Genomic DNA, 23,264 nt, shown 5'->3' on the forward strand with positions numbered 1-23,264 from the left:
TTGACAGATGGGTTAAGGTGGGGTCTGCAGAGTCCAAGGGCAGCTACTCCAGGGCTCCTGCGACCTCTCATGTGACCTAAAGTAGGCCCAGCCCAGGGACTGAGTGTGGAGGGAACAAGGACCCACGTTCTGGGGGAAGAGGCAGGGACTTGTCCCTGGACTGGAGTCCAGCTTTGGCGTGGAGCCCTTCAGACTGGGCAGGAAATAGAAACAGAAAGCCCAGAGGAACAGAGTGGGCGATTCATCCAGCCGCTGCTCAGCAAATGTTTACGGAGTGCATTCTGTGCGCCTGTCTTCCTAGCGGAGCCTGGGGATGCGCCAGTAAACAGGACAGATGGGGCCCCTGTCCTCAGGCAGCCAGCGATCTAATGATGGAGCAGACATTACCCACATGGAAGGCTGGGTGCTGGGAAATTACATAACTGAAAAGCTGTTCAAGTTTGGAGGCGGCAGGAGCTCCCTGAAGACGGAGACCAGAGGACTCGGCAGAGTTGTCTGGGCATCGGGCACAGAGGGTGTGAAGAAGCTGATTGGCAGTGGACTCAGAGGCAGCAGGCAAATGGCCGTTCTAAAGCAGGGCAGCTGGGGCCGGCTGTGGAGAGTTTCATGATTCAGCATTCATTCGGCAAATATTTAGTAATTACCTACTTGTGTCAACAGAACAATGCTGTTGGCTCTGCCTTCAGACACAGGTCCGCCCAGAATCTGAGCTCGCTCACCGCCGGCATTGCTCCCACCGGAAGCCGGCAGCCCTCGTCTGCCTGTTGCCCCTCACTGGTCTCCCAGCTTTCTCTCCTGAGCCTCTTCAGGCTTTTTCAGAACAGCAACCAAAGTGAGTCCTCCCATAGACAACACCTGTCACTCTGTTGGAAACATTACAAAAGCTCCCTATTTCACCCCAAATCAAAGCTGAAGTCCTTACAGTGGTCTCCAAGGTCCCAGCCCCATCCCCTACTCCACCCCTGTGCTGTCTTCAGGCCATGTTGGCCTCTAGGACAGCCAAGCGCACGCTCCCCTCAGGGACTGTACCCTTGCCTTGGACTCTCCCAAATCTCCCTGGAGCCCCCTCCCTCCCCTCCTTCAGGTCCCTGCTCAAATCTCAGTGGTCGCGGGGGGCGGGGGGGGGGGGGAATGGTGGTGTGCTGAAGTGGGCGATTGGGATTGACATGTATACACTGATGTGTATAAAATTGATGACTAATAAGAACCTGCAGTATAAAAAAACAAACAAAAACAACTAATACTAAATTTTCTTTAGGTTATTTGTATGGAAATATGTTAATATAAATGTTTCAGACATTACATGAAATTTCTAAAAATCTTATATGTTCTGGTATAATGTTATAAGTCATAATTCTAGGTATGACTTTAAAATGCATATCTCAGAAATAACTAAATTTCCTTGTCAATTGCATCATTATGAACTTTCATCAAATCTTTAACCGTGGTCATTTTTAAGTCTTTTGTCATTTACAGACAGCTCTGGGTGTACTCTGATGCTTTTGCAAAAATGTTCCTGTAAAAGGGTTTCATCTTCAAGGAATTCATGGAAAAGACTCTGACAAGTACAGGTTTCTGGTAACTGACTACACTGCTGAACTCAATGAATAAGCATTTTCAGAACTCTAATGGAAAACTGATGAATTCATAGAAGTGCTAACAAAAGATCAAGATGAAAAAAAATTAATTACATGGGACTTAGCGAACTGATGAGGATGATTATAATTTTTGTGACTTTCTGTTTGAATAAAAAAAAATCCGACAAGGACTCAGAGGGAAAACATATACAAATCAATTTTCACCGCAAAGTAAAGGAGCTGTTACAGTGGAGGATTACTGGACTGAGTGTCAATATTATGACACAGTGTGAGTGTGTTTCGTGTTCGGTAATTGCGATCATTGTTGCTTTTGTTGTGGTCATCCATTTACAACGCTTGGTGTCAGTTTATTTATCTCTTGTAAAAATAAAATACAGTGTGTGTGTGTGAAAAAAAAAATCTCAATGGTCAGAGACGACTCCCTGCAGCAAATGACCCTCGCCCTGCTTCACTCACCACCGCTCGCAATACCAAGTATTTGTTTGTTCTCCATCTCTCCCCATTAGAACGTAAGTTCCATAAGAGAAGAGTCAGTATTTGGCAAACTGCTACTCTCCTCCCCATCCCCACCTCAATCCTAGTACAGGGCCTGGCACATGACACTCAAGAATTTGTCAAAAAGGGCTTCCCTGGTGGCGCAGTGGTTGAGAGTCCGCCTGCCGATGCAGTGGACGCGGGTTCGTGCCCTGGTCCGGGAAGATCCCACATGCCACGGAGCAGCTGGGCCCGTGAGCCATGGCCGCTGAGCCTGCGCGTCCGGAGCCTGTGCTCCGCAACGGGAGAGTCCACGGCAGTGAGGGGCCCGCGTACCGCAAAAAAAAAAAAAAAAAAGAGAGAGAGAGAGGGAGGAAAAAATATGAGAAAAAACAAAATCCACCCAGACTAGATCGGAGGGGGAAGGACTCCTACCCAAGAATTTGATCAAAACCCTGTCACTTCAAAATATCTGCCACTTGTCTGCAATCATAAGGGCGGATACCTGGGGGCAATAATCACTTTATTTAACAGAACATTTTAATGGATTGTTAAGGGACGGAGGGTAAATCTATGAATGTACAAATATCCCCTCTTTGTAACTCCCAACGTGTCAGAGAATGCCAGGACTTACCACTAGGGGGCCTTGGTTTTCTGCGCTGTTGCTTCTGTCTGCCTCTCAGCATCACGGCTGAACTCATGCATCCTCCAGGGTGATAAAGCCATCATCCTGCCAGAACAAAGGGGCTTGACAAGAAAGATTTACACACACACACACACACACACACACACACACACACACACACACACACACGAGTTTCAGAACCCAACCGACCCCTGGAACCCCTTAGATCCTTCTGTTTAGCCTGGGCCACCTCCCCTTAATCATGGAGAGTTCCTGCTCCAGAGCACTTAGTGTCCTTTCCTGTCCACAGTCTTCAGTCTAGACTTACTCAGTCGCTCAAAAAGTTTCCTATAACATTGAGCTTCAGAAGAGAAGAAATTGTATTCTTGATTCCTTTTTCCCCAAGGTGCTCCTTGAACCCCACGCAAAATTTCCCAACTCCTCGCCAGTAACAGCTAAGTATGCCAAGACAAGGAATATTGGAAGGGGCAACCTCAAACCTCCCATTATACCCTTCATGCAGGGCAATGGATGTCTACTCAACTTGCATCACTAAGGGAGAGAGTCCCCTCACAGCATCTCTGTCTCAAAAATGTAAAGCCCTACCCAGCCATCTAGTGACTAGTCTGGGGGTGGAAATGTGGGTGTAAGAAAAGCAAATTTGAGGTATTTACTGGCAGTTGAGGGGAGGAGAATATTCATCACCTACCCTTGGGTTAATGGAGCTTTGGGACAATGGAGGAATTCAGGGGTTTCCATTTGGAGCCAAAGAAGGGCAGAAAGTGGATGGTGGCTTCAGAGGCCGAGAGCTCATGGGGAGAGCCAAGAAGTAAGCTGTATAATTAACCTACTGTATTGTATACTTGAAAATTTCCAAGAAAGTATATCTTGTGTTCTCACCACATAAAATTCTAACTATGTGATGTGATGGATATATTAATTAGCTAATTATGGTGGTGATCATTTCACAATATACACACACATATATCAAAACATCAAGTTATACACCCTGAATATATACAATTTTTTTTGGCCACCCTGTGCCATGCAGCTTGTGGTATTTTAGTTTCCCGACCAGGGATTGAACCCAAGCCCTCTGCAGGGAGAGTGCAGAGTCCTAACCACTGGACTGCCAGGGAATTCCCAATATATATAATTTTTATTTGTCAATTATACCTCAATAAAGCTAAGGAAAAAAAGGAGTAGGCTGAGCATGGCCTGACTTGAGAGACAGTGAGCCCCAACTTGGGAATCCTCAGAGAGATCACGGAGGTACCTGATTACCCTTAATATGTGGTGAGGGGCTCGTGTCATTTTATTTTGATGTTAAAGAAAAGTGGAGGGTGACTGCAGAAGGTGGAGGATTGGGGGTTATAGTTAATTACAGCTGTGATAAGGACCACAGGAGGCTAAGAATAACATAAGACATAGTGGACATCTGCTATTTCCTGTTCTGCACCCACTCCCCTCTCTTTGGGTGACAGCACCCCAAGTTTTCCCTTCCATGTTCTTTTTTTTTTTTTTTTTTTTGCGGTACGTGGGCCTCTCACTGTTGTGGTCTCTCCCGTTGCGGAGCACAGGCTCCGGACTCCCAGGCTCAGCGGCCACGGCTCACGGGCCCAGCCGCTCCGCAGCATGTGGGACCCTCCCAGACCGGGGCATGAACCCGCATCCCTTGCATCGGCAGGCGGACTCCCAACCATTGTGCCACCAGGGAAGCCCTCCCCTCTCTCAAGTCCCCCTGGCAACTGAATTATAAAATGCATAATTTGGGACTTCCCTGGTGGTCCAGTGGGTAAGAATCTGCACTCCCAATGCAGGAGGCCCGGGTTCGATCCCTGGTTGGTGAACTAGATCACACGTGCATGCGACAACTAAGAAGTCCACACGCCACAACTAAAGATCCCACATGCTGCAACGAAGATCCCACATGCTGCAACTAAGACCCAGTGCAGCCAAAATAAATATTAAAAATAAAATAAAATGCATAATTCATGCAAAACTCCTGAGTCTTATGAGATACCAGAGAACTGAGGATAGGCGTAGGTTCCTGGAATGTGAGGGCCATCGTCTGTATCTTGGTCCTGCTGTCCTGGAAGGATTCAGAGATGCCCTCTCCCTCAACTGCAGACCTGAGGTCCTGCAGCCATTCTCTCACTAGGGTCCCCAGGTCCCTCAACTCCTCCCAGGCTCAGAAGATGCCCCAACTTTTTCTGCCATCATCTGCTTCCCCTCCCACCCCTGGAAAAACAATCTGAAGTAACTTCCATTCAGTGACCTGGGAGGTGCAGTGCTGGTTTGCAATGGGGAAACAGGAGTTTCTTTCTTAACAGCTCATCCATGGTGTCTGTTGTGGTCCTGACCTGAGGATGCAGCCACGGAGCTCCATGAGGATCCTGGACTTCAAGGGGTCCCAGAGCTCTGCTGGCTGAGACCAGAAGTGTGTCACAGCAGCTCTGAACCTGGCTGTTCACTAGCATCACTAATGTCAGGATTTTTAAAAAATATTTAAGGATAGAGGAACAAGGTAAGTGACACCATGAGGAAAGAATCTGGGAAATCCAGATGTAGGGTATTCTACATGACAACTGGTCTCTTCAAAAAGTAAATAAGGGGGCTTCCCTGGTGGCGCAGTGGTTGAGAGTCTGCCTGCCGATGCAGGGGACACGGGTTCGTGCCCCGGTCCGGGAAGATCCCACATGCTGCGGAGCAGCTGGGCTCGTGAGCCATGGCCGCTGAGCCTGCGCGTCCAGAGCCTGTGCTCCACAACAGGACAGGCCACAACAGTGAGAGGCAAAAAAATAATAAAAATAAATAATAAAATAGAGTTCTGTTAAAAAAAAAAAAGTAAACGGGGAACTTCCCTTGTGGTCCAGTGGCTGAGACTCCATGCTCCCATTGCAAGAAGCTAGGGTTCAATCTCTGGCCAGGGAACTAGATCCCACATGCCTCAACTAAGAGTTGGCAAGCCACAACTAAAAGACCCCGTGGGGCTTCCCTGATGATGCAGTGGTTAAGAATCCGCCTGCCAATGCAGGGGACACGGTTTCGAGCCCTGGTCCGGGAAGATCCCACATGCCGCGAAGCAGCTAAGCCCATGTGCCACAACTACTGAGCCTGCGCTCTAGAGCCCGTGAGCCACAACTACTGAAGCCTGTGGGCCTAGAGCCCATGCCCTGCAACAAGAGAAGCCACCGCAATGAGAAGCCCGCACACCACAACTAAGAGTAGCCCCCGCTCACCGCAACTAGAGAAAGCCTGCGCACTGCAACGAAGACCCAACACAGCCAAAAATAAATTAATTAAATAAAAAAAGAAAAAAGATCCCGCATGCTGCTGGGCTTCCCTGGTGGTGCAGTGGTTGAGAATCCACCTGCCAATGAAGGGGACGCAGGTTCAATCCCTGGTCGGGGAAGATCCCACATGCCGCAGAGCAACTAAGCCCGTGAGCCACAACTACCGAAGCCCACGCGCCTAGAGCCCGTGCTCCGCAACAAGAGAAGCCACCATGATGAGAAGCCCGCGCACCGCAACGAAGACTAGCCCCCGCTCGCCGCAACTAGAGAAAGCCTGCACGCAGCAACAAAGACCCAACGCAGCCAAAACCAACCAAATAAATAAATAAATAAACTTATTTTTAAAAATAGAAGATATTAGAGAATTACTGTTAATTTTCTTGGGTATGATGAGAGCTTGAGGCTATGGAGGAAGATATCCCTATTTTTAGCAGATTCATGCTGAAGTCTTTAGGGGTTAAGTGTCATGATGTCTACAACTAACTTTCAAACATTTTAGCAAAGTACACACACATGGCCCAAGCAATACAGCAATTATTATTAATTATTGAATCAGATGATGTAATCATTATACCATCCTTTCAACTCCTCTGTGTTTGAACATTTAAAAAATAAAAAGCTGGGGAGAAGGTATGGCTGCCGCCTAATTGAGTGGAGCCTGCTCTTATCAGCCCTTCTGGGTCGTTTAAGGACCTTGGATTCTATCCTGAGTGCGTGAGGAAGCCCTGGAAGGTTTTAAGCAGGGTGTGACATGATCTGATTTTTTTTCAATTTATAGCTTTAAAAAAGATAGTTTCCTTTTGAGGCTTGGCAAAATGGATGACATAGAAAATGGTTCATGGCCAAGCACCAATGTCTGCACCAGGAAAGCATAATTATCAGATTATAAACCGGAAGCCACCTCATGTGTTGATCATTCTGAATAAACCTAAATTCTTTGGTTCCCCAAAGCTGTGTGAAACAAAATCTCATAATCACTTACAGATAATAATAATAACACAGGGACTTCCCTGGAGGTCCAGTGGTTAAAACTCCACGCTTCCAATGCAGGGGGTGCAGGTTCGATGCCTGGTCGGGGAACTAAGATCCCACATGCCACGCAGCCAAATAAATAAATAAATAATAACAGATACTGAGGCACCACCCAGACCAATTAAATCAGATTCCTGGCACCAGGATCTGTTAAAAAAAAAAACCCATGTGAGCCTGCAGTCCTGGGGTGACAAGTGCCAGCCTGTGATGGCTCGGCTCCCAGAGTCCCTGAGAACACGGCTGGCCCTCGGTGCCGGTAGAAGCGCTAAACTGCAAGGACACGTATTGCACCCTGGACCTCTCCCAAATACAGACAGACCCTGGCTCTGGAGGGCCAAGGTCAAGGAAAACTACTCCTTCCCCCAGGGTTTCAGGACCTCTCAGCTCTTCTTTTCATTTTCACTTAACTTCTCTGATTATAATGATCCATATACATTGTAACGAATTAAAATAATATATAAAATATGAGAAAGAAAGTGAAATCACCGAGAATCCCACCGCCCTGAAATAACTACCATCTCACTTGGTGACCACTCTTCAGGTATTCCTTTACGAGGCTAGACACGTGTAAGCATAGAGATGTATGTAGGCGGGGTCCTAACACATAGGCACTGCTTATCGAGGGCAGTCTTTGCTTTTCTCTGGGCTTATCTCCCACCAGGTCCCTCCTCCACTCCATCCCTTCCAGGTAAAGCTAACAATGCGGTGTGTCACCTCTTGTAACTTCCCTGTCTCATACGACCACATCCAAGCATGTATATGCATAGAAAGGGGATTTACTTTTGTTTCACAAGACTAGAATCCTATTATCCACACTTCTCTCTGTTTGTTTTACTTTCTCCATTTAAGAGCATTTGATGGAATCCCTCCAAGAAAACTGGGAGGGATGTATCAAATTCATTCTGTCTCCCGGCCCCGTGGTATTCAATGGTGTGGATGTTCCCCAGTTCGTTCAACCATCTCCTCTTGGGTGGACATTCACTTTCCAGTTTTTGCTGCCGTGAACCCTGCTGCAATAACCATCCTTTAAAAACTTATTGGGGCAGAAAAAAATGTGAAGGATAATGGCTGAAAACTTCCTAAATTAGATGAAAGAGATTATTCTGTCCATCCAAGAATCTTAGCAAACATAACTAAGACATGTAAACTCTACTCAGCACTGAGCCATGAAGTAAATTATGATTACCTTTCCTTTCTGCACTTTTTGTTTTACCGGTGTTTGTAATTCTCTTTCTTTTTTTTTTTTTTTTTTGCGGTACACGGGCCTCTCCCTCTTGTGGCCTCTCCCGTTGCGGAGCACAGGCTCCGGACACACTGGCTCAGTGGCCATGGCTCACGGGCCCAGCCGCTCCACAGCATGTGGGATCCTCCCGGACTGGGGCACGAACCCCCGTCCCCTGCATCGGCAGGCAGACTCTCAACCACTGCGCCACCAGGGAAGCCCTAATTCTCTTTCTTTTTTTTCCATTTGCTTAGACAAATCTATGTACGTGTTATTAGTTCAACCCCAGACTCTCCACTAGTTGTTTAAATTGTTTCTCAAGATGTTCAGTTGGATTAAGTGGTTTACAAATTTAATCTTGAAGAAAATCTCTGCTGGAGCCCCCTGCCCTGCTCCAACGTGAACTGACTGCTCTCGGGACCTGTTGCGGCATGCGAGATCTTTGTTGCTAGCTGCAGCACGCAGGACCTAGTTCCCTGACCAGGAATCGAACCCGGGCCTCCTGCATTGGGAGCGCGGAGTCTTAACCGCTGGACCGGCAGGGAAGTCCCTGTCATCCTGGGGTCTGTCTCTCATTATATCCCAGAGGAGTCCCTTCCTTCTTTTCTATGCTGGAGCTCCTAGTTCTGTATTAAATTATGTTTCTCTTCCTCGATTGCCTCTCTTGTTTTGGTGGAGCACGTTCTTTTGTAGTTGCCCAATAAAGCATGCATGAAATCTTGCAAAAAATCTTGCAAAAATTCTTATCACATATTGCCAAGTTGCTTTCCGAAAGAGCTTTTAACAGTTTGCATTTCCCTCAGCGATATACGAACCCCAAACCCCTCCAGTTCTTTCATTTTTGCCTACCTGCTGGGTAGGAACAGCCAGCTCATTGGCACTTTGATTTGCCTTTCCCTGCTTACTAGGAGACTGAGCATCTTTAATTGATGTATTTGCCATTTGGATTTACTCCTCTGTGAACTGACTCTTCATACCTTTTGACATTTTTAGGGGGGCTGTTGGTCTTTTTGCTCCAATCTGTAAGGACTGTCTGCAGAACAAGCCTGGACCGTTCATCTGCCATATTTGCAAAGACAAATCATCTTTAACTATGCTGACAGTATCTTTCCATACTTCTCCCTCTAATTTTACCATAGTCAGACTCATCTAAAAGATTTTTGGTGGCCTCTGGGCTTCTTTTCTTGGTTTAAAAAATTTCCCCAAACCTTAGATTGTAAGTCTAGTTTCCTAAGTTTTCTTCTAAGACTTTTATTAAGCCCTTAATTCATCTCTAATTTACTTTTGCCTATGGTATGGAATTTTTTTTTTGAAGTAACACCCTCTCTTTCTTTAATATTTTTACCTATTTTATTTTTTTTTTGAATTTTATTTATTTTTTTATACAGCAGGTTCTTATTAGTTATCTATTTTATACATATTAGTGTACATACGTGAATCCCAATCTCCCAGTTCATCCCACCACCACCCTCCCTCCACTTTCCCCCCTTGGCATCCATATGTTTGTTCTCTACATCTATGTCTCTATTTCTGGCCTGCAAACTGGTTCTGTGGTATGGAATATCGATCCAGTTTTCTTTCTTTCTTCCAAATGGATAGCCAGTTGTGCAGGCACCTATTACTAAATAAACTGCTATCTTCTGGGACTTCCCTGGCGGTCCACTGGTTAGGGCTCCGCACTTCCACTGCAGGGGCCTCAGATTCGATCCCTGGTTGGGGAAACTAGGATCCCACAGGCCGCATGGCCAAAAAAAAAAAAAAGCCCTCTTCTGACTGATTTGAAGTTCCACTTTTGTCATGATTATAGATAAGACTCCGCCTGCATTGGCAGGAGGATTCTTTTTTTTTTTTTAATAAATTTATTTATTTATTTTTGGCTGAGTTGGATCTTTGTTGCTGCATGTGGGCTTTCTCTAGTTGCGGTGAGCGGGGGCTACTCTTCGTTGCGGTGCACGGGTTTCTCACTGCAGTGACTTCTCTTGTTGCGGAGCATGGGCTCTAGGCTTGTGGGCTTCAGTAGTTGTGGCACGTGGGCTCAGTAGTTGTGGCTCGTGGGCTCTAGAGTGCAGGCTCAGTAGTTGTGGTGCACGGGCTTAGTTGGTCTGCAGCATGTAGGATCTTCCTGGACCAGGGATCGAACCCGCGTTCCCCACGTTGGCAGGCAGATTCTTAACCGCTGCGCCACCAGGGAAGTCCCCCTGTTATCTAATTTTTCAAAGCTCCGCATTGGGAGCTGCATGTGGGGGCATTCATGTTTTTCTGACGTTTTAAGTCATACTATTTTCTGAGGTTAACTCTTTATCTTTGTCCTTCTGCACATTTTTTTCTTCATAGAGATCTGCATTTTCCCTCTTAAATTTATCCACTGATAATATAAATGCAAATGAAATCTTTTCTTTTTTCTATTTCTACCAATGATTTCTTACAGTATCAAATTATCTTATCCCTTCTTTTTCAATAGTGAGGATTTCATTTTTTAAATCCTGGTGTGTTCTATAGGCCCTCCAAAATACTGTTTTACTTTGATTTCAAGGGAAATAGCCTTAGTATTTACAATGAAGTTTGCTGTCAGTTTTTGGCAAAGAACCTTAATCATAGTTCAGTAGTTTATTCCTTTTTAAAATTTATTTTTAGTAATTTTTTTGAAAAAGCTGTTGAATTTTTTCAACTAACTTTTCGACATCAATTGATATGATCACATTGTTACTAGCCTTTAATGTGATGTAAAGAATTACGTTGATCAATTACTTGATATTGAACCTGTCTTGATTCCTGAAATGAAGCTCTATTTGCTCAAAGCATGTTATTCTTTTGACATACAATTTTATTTTACTTTTTAGCATTTTATTTAGAATGTTTGCATCCAAGTCATAGAGAGATTGGTCTACAATTTATAGGCTTGTGTTATGTCTTTTTTTATGGTTTTAATTTGTTTGCTGGTTTACTATGTTTATCAGATTTTCATGTTAAGGTCATGCTGCCTTCATAAAATAAAAGGGAGGGAATTCCCTGGTGGTCCAGTGGTTAGGACTTCACGCTTTCACTGTAGGGGGCCCGGGTTCCATCACAGGTCAGGGAACTAAGATCCCCAAAAACTTCACAGCAAGGCCAGAAATAAATAAAATTTAAAAAATAAAATGGAGATTTTCCCATCTTTTTCTATGACCTAGAATAGTTTAAGTAACATTGGAATTACCTTTATTTTTATCAATTTCAGCTATCTGACGATTCATCTTTGAAACTGTCAGGGCCTGGTGCCTTTACAATTTTATATGTACAAAAAAGGTAATGGGGCTTCCCTGCTGGCGCAGTGGTTGAGCGTCCGCCTGCCGATGCAGGGGATGTGGGTTCGTGCCCCGGTCCGGGAGGATCCCACGTGCCGCGGAGCGGCTGGGCCCGTGCGCCATGGCCGCTGAGCCTGCGCGTCCGGAGCCTGTGCTCCGCAACGGGAGAGGCCACAACAGCGAGAGGCCCGCATACCGCAAAAAAATAAATAAATAAATAAAAATAAGGTAATGTAACTTTGAAGACAGAGAATGCCAAAGGCCCGAGAGCCAAACTAAGGTACATTTATAAATTACTCATCTGTGTTACCAGGGTTCAGCCTGGGCACTTTTGGGGGTGGGTTTCTCAGCTATAAATAGATTTGTGTGAGGTTTAAATAAGATAAAGGCTGTGCAGTGTCTGCAGATATTCCACCAACGTGCCTCTTCCTTGTCCTCTTGTCCAAAGTCTCCCCTAACAGAAGACTGCACTATGTGGTGTGGGCAAGGGGGAGCCACTGCTAGTCTTTGAGGTGGGGAGTCCACAGGACTCCATAGGAAGGGTTTAGTGCTGGGAGGTGGACTTAATTAGCCTGATGTTACAGGTGAGGAAACTGAAGCACAGAGAGGGGAAGTTCCTTGCACAAGTTCACACAGCTGCAAAGTAACAGCCGGAATTCAAACCCAGGTCTTTCGGACTCCAGGCCTCTCAGTCACAGGATCTACCCACCCCCAAACTCCAGAATCTGGGAGAAACCACAAGCCCTCCATAGCCCACTGTACCACCAGCTTCTTGGGAGGGACACGCATCAACCCCTTGTGCCCCACATCTTTCGTACTGGCCCCCGCATGAGTCACTGAGGGAGCCAGAATGAAAGAAGCCACCCCCTGGAGGCGTTCTCTGTGTGAGTGCATTTCGGGTTCTGTCTTAGTCACCACTTCTCTTGGTTTCCACCCCTCCCCCGACTGCCAGGAGCCTGCTGTCCCCATGCGTCCCCAGCCAGGGCTGCCAGTGCTTCCCACAGTGGGTTCTGGCCCCAAGTGTGGTGGAGGCTCGGTGGTGGGGCTGGTGAGGCGGGGTCCTGAGATGTGGGCAGGGTGGCTGCGGGCACCTGGCCCTATAACCACTACTGTCTTCCCTCAACCTAATTGAAAGCAGTGAACCTATCAGGCAAACGCAACCTCAGCGCTAATAACAGCTGACACTTCTGGAGTGCTGACTTCAGCCAGGCCCTGCTCAAAGCCCTTTGCATCAATTAAGACATTTAATCCTCATAAAAACCCATGAGGTACTATGGTCCCTATTTGATAGATGAGGCAACTGAGGCTCAGAGAGGGGAAGTGACTTGCCCAAAGTCACAGAGCCAGCCAGAGACACAGCAGGGAATCCAACTCAGGGAGCCTGTGGCCCGAGTCCATGCCCAGACTCACTACACAATCCTTCCTCTTTGCCCTGCTGGCTTCCCCTGGCCCTCCCCTCCTTGATCAGTATCAGAACCAACACTGCTAGGTCCCTGCCTGGGCCTCATCCTGTCCTTCCAGACCAGCCAGCCAGAGCCCCTGAGAATGGCGTGCAGCTCCCCCAGGTTGCCAGGCTGCTCAGCCTCCAGGCCTTTGTAGGTGGTTTCCTTTGTTTGGATCACCCTCCTCCTTCTCTCCACTGGACCAATCCCCTCTCTGGTACAACTCAAGCGCAGTGCACCTCCTCTGGGAAGCCCTCTGGGATATGCCCCCATGGAACCCTAAACTTCCCCTAATGAGTCCCAAATTTGGCATATGCTTGCTGTGACCTTAGGCAAATTACTGCATCTCTCTAAGCCTTAGTTTACTGATCTACAAAATGGGGCCAATGATATCTCAAGGGGTTGTTCAAAGATGAAGAAATAAACTGGGCAACGTGCTTATGACAGGGCCCAGCCCAAGGTGAATGCTCATTAAATGGGCTCATTTTATGGCACTGAGTTCTGGACACTGGGTTGCAATTGTTTGTGTCTGTCTCTCCCACTGGACTGAGTGCGCTACAAGAGAAGAAATCCCAGAGCCCAGCACGGAGCCCACCCTGAAGGACATCTCAACACATATCTGATTTACTGGATGAACGACCACAGTCCAGCTCCCTGGCGGTGGGCTGGGGCCCAGCACTGGCTGAACAGGAGGGCAGGGCTCACCCTGCGGGGGGCGGGGGACTGCCTCTTCCTGGTTGCGTGACCTCGTGCAAGTCACTTAAATTAACCTTTCTGCAACTCAGTGCCTCCAGGCCAAGTGGGGATAACAGTCGTCCTACCTCTAAGGACTCTTAGGAGGATTAACCGAATGACTATTTATAAAGCACTTAAGGAGAGCTGGCCACGGCCACGCTGTATGAGGGCTGTTGGAATAAAATAAGCAGCTGCACCCCCTTCAAGTGTCCACATTTGGCCGGCTCCACCCCCTGCCCCGGCCACCTCAAGGTCTAGGTCACAGGGAGCACTTCCCTGGCCACCTCGTCCTTCATGCCACTCCCTGGTTGTCCCATCGCCCTCAAGGCCCCGCTCCCAGCTGAGCCTCTGTCCCAGATCCGGGGCTGGGTGTCCCTCTCCATGCCAGGCACTCCGTGCAGGAGAAAACCACAGAATCCAGAAGCAGAGGAAAACAGTATAAACTTGTTTTCCGAACCTAATTTTCTTGACTCTGAGCCCCCGAACCCCATTAGCTCTGATGATATAATTGAGAGGGGTTCAGGGTTCAGGGTTCAGGTCCACGCTGGTGATTTTTAGTCACGGTGAAGACTCTGAGTCCCAGCCGTTTTACGACAGTGGTCACGAGATTCTTCCCCCATCACCTGCCTCTAGGCTGGGCCGTGGACCCCAGGCCACAGGGCCACCTAGGGGCGGCTAGGAGCCCGATGACACGGTGGGGGGGGGGGAGAGGACAGGTCGGACTGCGCCGGGGCCGGCTGGTGCTTCTGCCCCGCCCCCTCCCATCTGCCCTGGGGCGAGGATGAGTGGGAGCGTTGTGGTTTCCCCTGCAGCTTCAAGGCTGTCTTCTCCGTGTTCACTGTTGCTGAGGCTTCTGAAGTCTCTGCTCGACGCCCGGTTGGCAGCAGCCCTCAGCTACAAGGTCGCATCACCCCTAGGCATAGGCCTGGGATACCCCTGCCCCTTCCCCCAGAAACGCCCTCCCCTCCCCTCTCTGCCCCATCCGTTTCACACCCACGGGCAGGCTTGTCGGATAAAATACAGGACACCCAGTTAAATTCGAAGTTCAGAAAACCAACAAGTAATGTTTTAGTGTAAGTCTGACCCAAATGTTATATTTTTATTTGCCAAACCTGGCAGGGCAGCTCGTGGGGCTGGATTTGTAGGGACCTGGCCCAGCAAACCCAGCCAAGGAAGGCGTTGTTGGTCTCCCTGTCTCTCAAAGACCCCACACTCCTTGAGGGACTCTTTCTGTGGTTCCTTCCCTTCCCTCCGCCCTCTTCCCACCCCATCCTTGCCCCTGGATGCCCTAAGGGGAGGGAGGGAAGAAAAACTCCACCGGCTCCTCAGCATCTCAAACTCCCCCTCCGCAGCCCCTTTCCGGATGGGGTACGTTTGCCCTCTTGCTGGCAGGAGAAACCCTGTTCTCCCACTTGGCCTCCCCTCCCTGGTCCCCTCTGTGGCACACCTGGCACAGGCTTTTGAACTGGCAGTTTGGCTCTTTGTCTCCATTTCCAGCTGCCTTTGGGGGAGGTGGTAGAAAACAACACGTTGTTTGATGTCTCACATTAACAGGCCGCCACAGATCAGCCCCTCCATGCCATCCCGCTCTGCACACGTCCTCCCCTTAGAGTCTCCCTACAACCTGCCATTTGATAGATGAGGACACTGAGGCTCAGAGAGGTCAGGGCCTCGCCCCAGGTCACACAGCTGGTGAGTGGTGGGCTGGGAGTCTCTTTCAAGGACTTGGGGCTGCCCGGAGAAAACTCCCATCTCTGCGGAGACCTGGGTTCCCCGCAGAGACTAGCAGGCCCTGCAGGGAGGGGCTGAGCTGCTGAGGAGGCTCCAGGCCCCTCAGCCCACGAGGTTTGTTCACACAGGAGCTGGTGCTGCAGCCGCCCGGGTGAAGCCTCATCCCACCCCCCGCAGCTGGGCCGCGTGTGACATTTCCTCTCTGAGGATCAGCCACAGCCTCAGGGCTGGGGGAGAGGGAGGAAGAGGGGGCCCCATCCACCCATGGGAACTCAGAGAAATCTGTCTGCTTGAGGCGGCCAGGCCCCTGCGTGTGGGGCTCAGGAGCGGGCAGGGCCCCTTCTAGAACGAGTGCCGCCACTCAGCAAGGTCCCGGGAAAGTCATTTCGTGGCTCCAAGTCTCAGCTTCCTCATCCCCAATAGGATTAAACATGGCCTTAAATAATAAAAATAGGGACTTCCCTGGCGGTCCAGTGGTTAAGACTCTGAGCTTCCAATGCAGGGGGCTCGGGTTCGATCCCTGGTCAGGGAACTAAGGTCCTACATGCCCACGGCACAGCCCCCCACCAAAAAAAAAAAAGGTTCACACTTAGTATTATATGCCCTAGACTGCTCTAGGCACTTTACATAATATATTAAGTTATTTAATCCTCCCAACCAACCCATGAGGTCAGTCGTATTATTATCCCGACCTTGTAGATGAAGAAACTGAGGCAGAGGGAATTCCCTGGCGGTCCAGTGATTAGGACTCCACACTCTCACTGCCGAGGGCCCAGGTTCAATCCTTGGTCGGGGAGCTCAGATCCTGCAAGCCGTGCAGCTCGGCACCCCCCAAAAAAAGAAACAAACTGCGGCAGAGAGATGAAGTCGCTCGTTCAAGGTCACGGAGGTCACAGTAATTCTGAGGGCTCAAGGCTCTTATGTGTAAACCACATGGCACAGAAGTGCTCAAAAACCCTCCACATCAGGAATCAACAACTGAAATGGCCCAGGAAGAGACAGATGTTATCAAATGGACCAAAAATCCAGAACCAGTCCCGGGGAATTTAGTTCAAGATATGGCAGCATTTCAGAGTATATGATTATATACATAATCCATAGACAGAAAACATGGACTGTTTCGTAAATGGCATTGGGACACGGTTTAGCCAACCTAGAAAAAAAATAATGACTGCTCCATAGATCATACCTTACACCAGCACAAATTACACTAAAGATTTAAGTGGAAACAATAAAACAGCAACAATGCTAAAATAAAGTCAGGAAAATGTTTTTATCTCAGTGTGGGAAAGGCCTAACTACGACAACAGAACCTAGAAGTCATAAAATAGGAGATTGATACACTCAACTGTGTAAAAATATGAAACTGCTCACAGCAAAGCCTAGGATAAATGATGATAAACGTGAGAAACAACAGGGGACACAGGTGGGTCCACTTTGTGAAGATTCCTCAAGCTGCACGCTTCTGATCTAATAGTTTGCCGTGTATGTTGTACTTCAGAAAGTTTTTGTTTTTAAAGAGAAGTGACAAACTGGGAAAATATGTTTGCTCCTCATGTCATAGATGAAGAGTTCCTTTTCCTAATATATAAAATGTTCCTAGAAATAATAAGAAAAAGACTACTCAGAAAAATGGTGATGGACACAGACAGGTCACAGAAAAGAGAATACAGATGACCCTTAAACACATGAAAAGATGCTCATCTTTTCTTATAATAAGAGAAATGCAAATTAAAACTACAGTTAGATGTCAATTTTTAACTGACAGTCTGGCAAGAGATTAAAGAGTTATATAGCACTGAGTTGGCAAGGATGTGGGGAGACAGGCGCTGTGGGATATTGCTTGTGGGAGTGTCAATTGCCCTCCTCCCCCGAAGGGGAATTTGGCAATATCTATCAAAATCACACTTGCTCGTTCATTTCGATCAAATGACTCGACTTCTAGGGATTCGTTATACAGAGATACTCCCACGTATAAAATCGTTACCGCAACTCGATGTGTGCAAAGTAAATTATTGGAAACAATCTAAATGTCTGTCACTAAAGAACTAGGTAAGGTACATCCATATAATGTCAAACTACAAATCTGCAAAAAAAAAAAAAAAAAAAGAACGAGCAAAGTTTTGGGATATGCACAGAATAATCTCCAATACATTGTTACATGAAAAAAACAACATACGAAGATCATGTAGAATTATACCGTTTACGTAAAAAAGGAGGGGTGGAGGATATGCACATTCATGTATTTGCTTATATGTGTGAGAAAAATCTCTGGGTAACATAACACCCACCGTGCCTTGGGTCAGGAACTTAGTGGCAGGGGATGAGGTAAGAGGTGAAATTTTCCACTGTATACCCTTTAGTACCTTTGGGATTTTGAAGCACAGGAATGCAATACCTATTTTTAAAAACATATTACATTTTCATTTTAAAACTTTGAAAATAAAATAGAACAGGGCAAGACCTACACAGCTCTGGCCAGTTGTTGCCACGTGGTAATGCAGAGCCAGCCTTGCCAGACATGTCACATCTTCAGGAGAAGCTGGAACTGAATTTCATATGGAAATTACCTGTGTTCTTCATGTTGGCAACAGTGGGGAACCATAGTGGCCCTCTCGTTACTTGGTTCTTCCTTAGTTACAGAACTCTGATTTGAAGATATGATCACGTTAAAAAAATGCATTTCCTGGCCTCCCCTGAAGTTAGGATTGGCTAGTGAAATAGAAGCTGTGGTCTCCCTGAGTGGAGATGCATAAAATCTGGAATGGGGGCTTGGAGTTGGTGGGAGAGGCACCCAGTTTGCCCCTCCCAGCTCTACTTTTTCCTGCTGGAACACAGATGTGAGCACTGGCAGCCATCTTGTGACTCTGAGGATGGAGGTAAGAGTTGAAGATGGTGACTAGGAAATGTAGAAGGAAGCTGGGTCCTCGGTGATGCTGTGGAGCTGGCACACCTCCCTGGACCAGGGGCTGCTTGCCTCACAGGACATATTCACGTGGTGGACATGGCAGATTTATATGTGCATGTGACCATTTTCTGGAATACAATAATGGAATGTCTTATTTGAACAAAATCAGCATATCACAACAATTTTCCAACAGGGGGAAATAAAGTCTGTGGAGAAAAGGGTATCTTTCTCTAATTTGCACAAAGAATTAGACTATTATTTGCCTGATCTATTATAGTCAGGTCTCAGTCAAATCTAACTAATACAGCAACTAATTTTTAAAAATTAAATAGAAAAAAAATCCATCCTAAAATTCATGTGGAATCTCAAGGGACCCTGAATAGCCAAAATAATCTTTTCTTTTTAAATATAAATTTATTTATTTTTATTTTATTTAGTTTTGGCTGCATTGGGTCTTCATTGCTGCATTCAGGCTTTCTCTAGTTGCAGCGAGCGGGGGCTACTCTCCATTGCAGTGTGTGGGTTTCTCATTGCAATAGCTTCTCTTGTTGCAGAGCATGGGCTCTAGGCATGTGGGCATCAGTAGTTGTGGCACACAGGCTTAGTTGCTCCAAGGCATGTGGGATCTTCCCGGACCAGGGATCGAACCCATGTCCCCTGCATTGGCAGGAGGATTCTTAACCACGGCGCCACCAGGGAAGTCCCCCAAAACAATCTTGATAAAGAAGAACAAATTTTAGAAGACTCATACTTTCTGATTTCAAAACTTACTACAAAGCTACAGTCATCAAAACAGTGTGATACTGACATAAAGACAGACAGACAGATAGACCAATGGAATAAAATAGAGAGTCCACAAAGAAGCCCTCACTTATATGGTCAAATGATTTTCAACAAGGGTGCTAAGACCATTCAATGAAGAATGGATAGTCTTTTCAACAAATGGTGTTGGTAAAACTGAATATCCACTTGCAAAAGAATGAAGTTGGACCCTTACCTAACACCATATACAAAAATTAATTCAAAATAGATTAAACACCTAACACTATAAAACTCCCAGAAAAAAAAACATAAGGGGAAAAGCTTCGTGACATTGGATTTGGCAATGATTTCTTGAATATCACACCCAAAAGCACAGCAACAAAAGCAAAAATAGATAAAAGGGACTACATCAAACTTAAAAGTTTCTGTGCCTCAAAGGACACAATCAGCAGAGTGAAAAGACAACCTACAGAATGGGAGAAAATATTTGCAAATCATATATCTGATAAGGAGTTAATATCTAGAATATATAAGGAATCCTACAACTCAACAACAAAAAACCAAACAACTGAATTAAGAAATGGACAAAAGACTTGGATAGACATTTCAACAGAGGAAGGGATAAACAAAATGTTATGTATACATAGAATGGAATATTATTCAGCCTTAAAAATGAAGGAAATCGTGTCACATGCTACAACATGGATGAACCTTGAGGACATGAGGCTGAGTAAAATAAGCCTGTCACAGAAGGACAAATACTGTACGACTCCACTTGTATGAGGTAGCTAAAGTCAAACGCATAGAAACAAAAAGTAGACTGGTGGTTGTCAGGGGCTGGGGGAAAGGGAATGGGGAGTTGTTTCAGTTTTGTAAGGTGAAAATGTTCAGGAGATCTGTTGTACAACAAGGTGAATATACTTAATACTACTCAACTGTACACTTAGAAATGGTTAAGATGGTGAACTTTCTGTTACATGTTTTTTTTTTTTAACCACAATTAAAAAAAAATTAAACACTGCAGTGGGCCACCAGATTGCAACCCTTCTCTTAGACAGTGCTTCCCTCAGACTGGATGTGTGACCACGTGTTAGGACTGCAAGGGCCACGGGGAACTTTTCACTTCGGGGCTCACATGCTTGTCGTCAGCTCTCTTTTAATTCATTCATTCAACAATACTTACCGAGCACTTACTCTGTGCCAAGATCAATGCCAGGCCCTGGAGGGAGAGAGATGAAGGGGGAACTAGCTCACGATCTAGAGGAGAGACAAACGATAAACACCAAATGCATAAAAATCAGTGTTATGATGACCGGTGACCGGATTCAGGGTGACTGGGAGCGGGACAAGATTACTTGAGGAGCTGAATGACAAAAGGAGAGGGCCATGTGAGGACATGGGAGAAGGGCTCCAAGCAGATGGAAAGGCAAGTGCAAAGACCCATGGGCAGAAATGAGCCTGGCCTGTTTGGGGAGGATGGGGCAGGAAGGTCAGCATGACTGGCTCAGAGAGCAAGGGGGAGGTAAATGGTTGAAATTCTGCCAGCAGGCCCACATACATGAAACAGATAAAAAGCAGCCTTTTATCAGCATAAATATTTTTTTTCAATCAGCATAAACTTGATTTGTGAGTTCAGATATACCATTATCTTTCATGGTAAAAATAAATTATAACAATTATTTTGTCCAAGAGAAAGGCTGGGTCAACAGACGCCCCTCAAAATCTCCTATTTGCCTCAACACATCCACTGTCTGCCAAATCTCTGAATTAGTTCCTTGGGGTAATTTAAAAACCACTGATCTGCTTGGGCCCCATCACCCCCACTCAGCAGATGAGTGGACTGAGGCCCAGAGCAGAGAAGGAGCTCCAAGTAAGGCCAGGGCAGAGCAGGAGTTAGGCCTGGCGATGAGGGGTGCCTGGCTGCCCGGTCAGGGGTGGGGAGGCCTGGGAGAGGGGGCAGTCCACAGCCCGTGACCCTTACTCACATGGGAGGAGCCATGAGCGACGGGACACTGGAGGGCCCTGGCCCTGCTTCCCGTATAGGGAGAACCCTCTCCCCAACACCCAGGTAGCCTGGGCGTGGGTGTGGGGCCTGGGAGGGACAGTTGAGGGTCAAGCCAGTGGCCTGATGGCAGGGCTGGGAATGTCTGAGCACGGCCACCTGTGCTCAGACCTTCTCCTCACTTCCTGCTGGTTTTCCAAACCCGCCTCAGCCCTCTCCTGTGATCCTCTGGGCCTGGCTCCCCCTCTGGTGAATCTCTTTGAAGCAAACAGTCTCAGCTGGTTTCTGTTGCTTGCTACCAGGAGCTCTGCAGGATCTGGAGGGTCTCCCAGGCTGCAGTGCCTCCGCCACCATCCATCCAGCCCCTCCGATGGCTGCTAGGGTCTCACCTCTGTTACTGACTGGCCACGAGGTCTGGGAGAAGCAATGGCGGGCTCGGCCAGGCTGGGAGGGACATTGGCAGAGCAAGTAAAGGGCTCTCAGTCACCGACCGGCTCTGGGTTTCCTAACATTCAATTCTGAATCCACATTCAGGACTTTTACCATATCCATAACTGCCTGTACTCAATCTTATTATTTTTCTTTAAAATGACTTCCTTTAAAAACTCAAATTCAGGGACTTCCCTGGTGGTCCAGTGGTTAGGACACGGGCTTTCACGGCAGGGGTCCCAGGTTCAATCCCTCATCAGGGAACTAAGATCCCACAAGCCATGCGGTGAGACCAAAACAAAAACAAACAAAACAAAACAAAAAACCTCAAATTCATTTAATAGGTAACTACATGCCACATTCCTAAATGGAAATCCTGTATTTCTTTCCTTAAATAAAAGGAAACCCTAAAAAACAAATCCAGCAAAATCAAAATGGTTAAATTCCATCCACTGCCTGCTCAGGGCACTGAGCTTGAGGCTTCCTCTCTGTGCACAAAGGGAGATTAGCAAGTGTCTAAGGACAGTTAATAGCACCCGAAGAGCCCTTCTCCATAACCATAATCAGAATTGAGAAGAAAATTACTTTCTCTCCCCAAGATTTAAGGTGAGTTAATGCTGCCACTGTTTAAAACCGGCACGTATACAATGTACCCAGACATTGGCAATGATCAGACTAATTCAGCCAGAGTCCTGTCACGTCGAGGGTTCCAGCTGTGTGACCTTGGGCAGGTCACTCAACTTCTCTGTGCCTCGGTTTCCCCATCTCTAAAATAGAATAAATAACAGAACCCACTTCCTCAGGGTATTGTGAGGATTAAAGCAATGAATAGCAGACAGGACTGCCAAACATCTGTTAAATAAATAAGCCCACCGTGGTACAGGTGGAAGCCCTGAGGTGCAGGGAGGGGGAGGGATGGGCTCAGAGCACCTGGAAGCCTCCCTTCCCTCAGCCCCTTAGCAACCCCAGCCAGCCTCGCCCTTGGGCACCCCGCCCTGCCCCCTCCCTGCTGCTCCTCACTCGCCCCATCTTCCTGGGCTCCCGCTCCGGCTGGGCTACTTGATTTAATTCTCACAGGAACCCCGAGAGGGAGGCGGGCTCATCAGGCCCAGTCCACGGAGGGTCGGCCTGAGCCCCAAAGGGGTGACATAATTCCTGTCTGTCTCTGCGTGCACCAGGGCTGGGAGGAAGACGCAGCGGATTCTGGGCTCCCCCCACATCCAACCCAGGCACCCCCCCACCAATTATCTTTAGGCGGCAGCAGCTGAGCCTCCTGGTATCTCTCTGATCCCCCAAATTTCCGGTTCCCCAAAGACAACTCAGGATGTGGGGAGGGTGGGGCAGGGAGAGGAGGAGGGAGACAGAGAACGAGAGAGAGATCACAGAGAGACAGAGGGCCACAGAGACAGAGAGAGACAGGGCAGAGAGACAGATGAGAGATACGGCTTCCAAGACAGAGACTGTGAAACAGATTGAGGCCCACAGAGAGGGAGACAAAGAGTCAGGAAGGGAACGGGTGATCCAGAGACACACAGAGACGAGGGGCGAGGGAAGGGAGAGGCCAAGAGAATACGGTGGAGGCAAAAGTGAAAGTGGCGAGTGGGATGGGGAGAGAGGGGGCCCGGAGTCGGAGCTTGGTGTGCGGGGTGCCGCAGGGTACCCGGAAACAGAAAGACAAGTGGCGAGCCTGAGAGCCCGGTGGGAGAGGGAGAGAGAGCTCAGAG

The 23,264-nt window shown here is 47.4% G+C and overlaps 1 protein-coding gene across 2 annotated transcripts in view; it reads right to left on the bottom strand.

Annotated features, from left to right (window-relative positions):
• Nucleotides 1–23,264, bottom strand: part of LAT (linker for activation of T cells) — a 237,997-nt gene that overhangs the window by 202,727 nt on the left and 12,006 nt on the right. The window lies entirely within an intron of this gene.

This window comes from Orcinus orca, chromosome 16 (assembly GCF_937001465.1).
Source record: "Orcinus orca chromosome 16, mOrcOrc1.1, whole genome shotgun sequence".
Taxonomy (NCBI): domain Eukaryota; kingdom Metazoa; phylum Chordata; class Mammalia; order Artiodactyla; family Delphinidae; genus Orcinus; species Orcinus orca.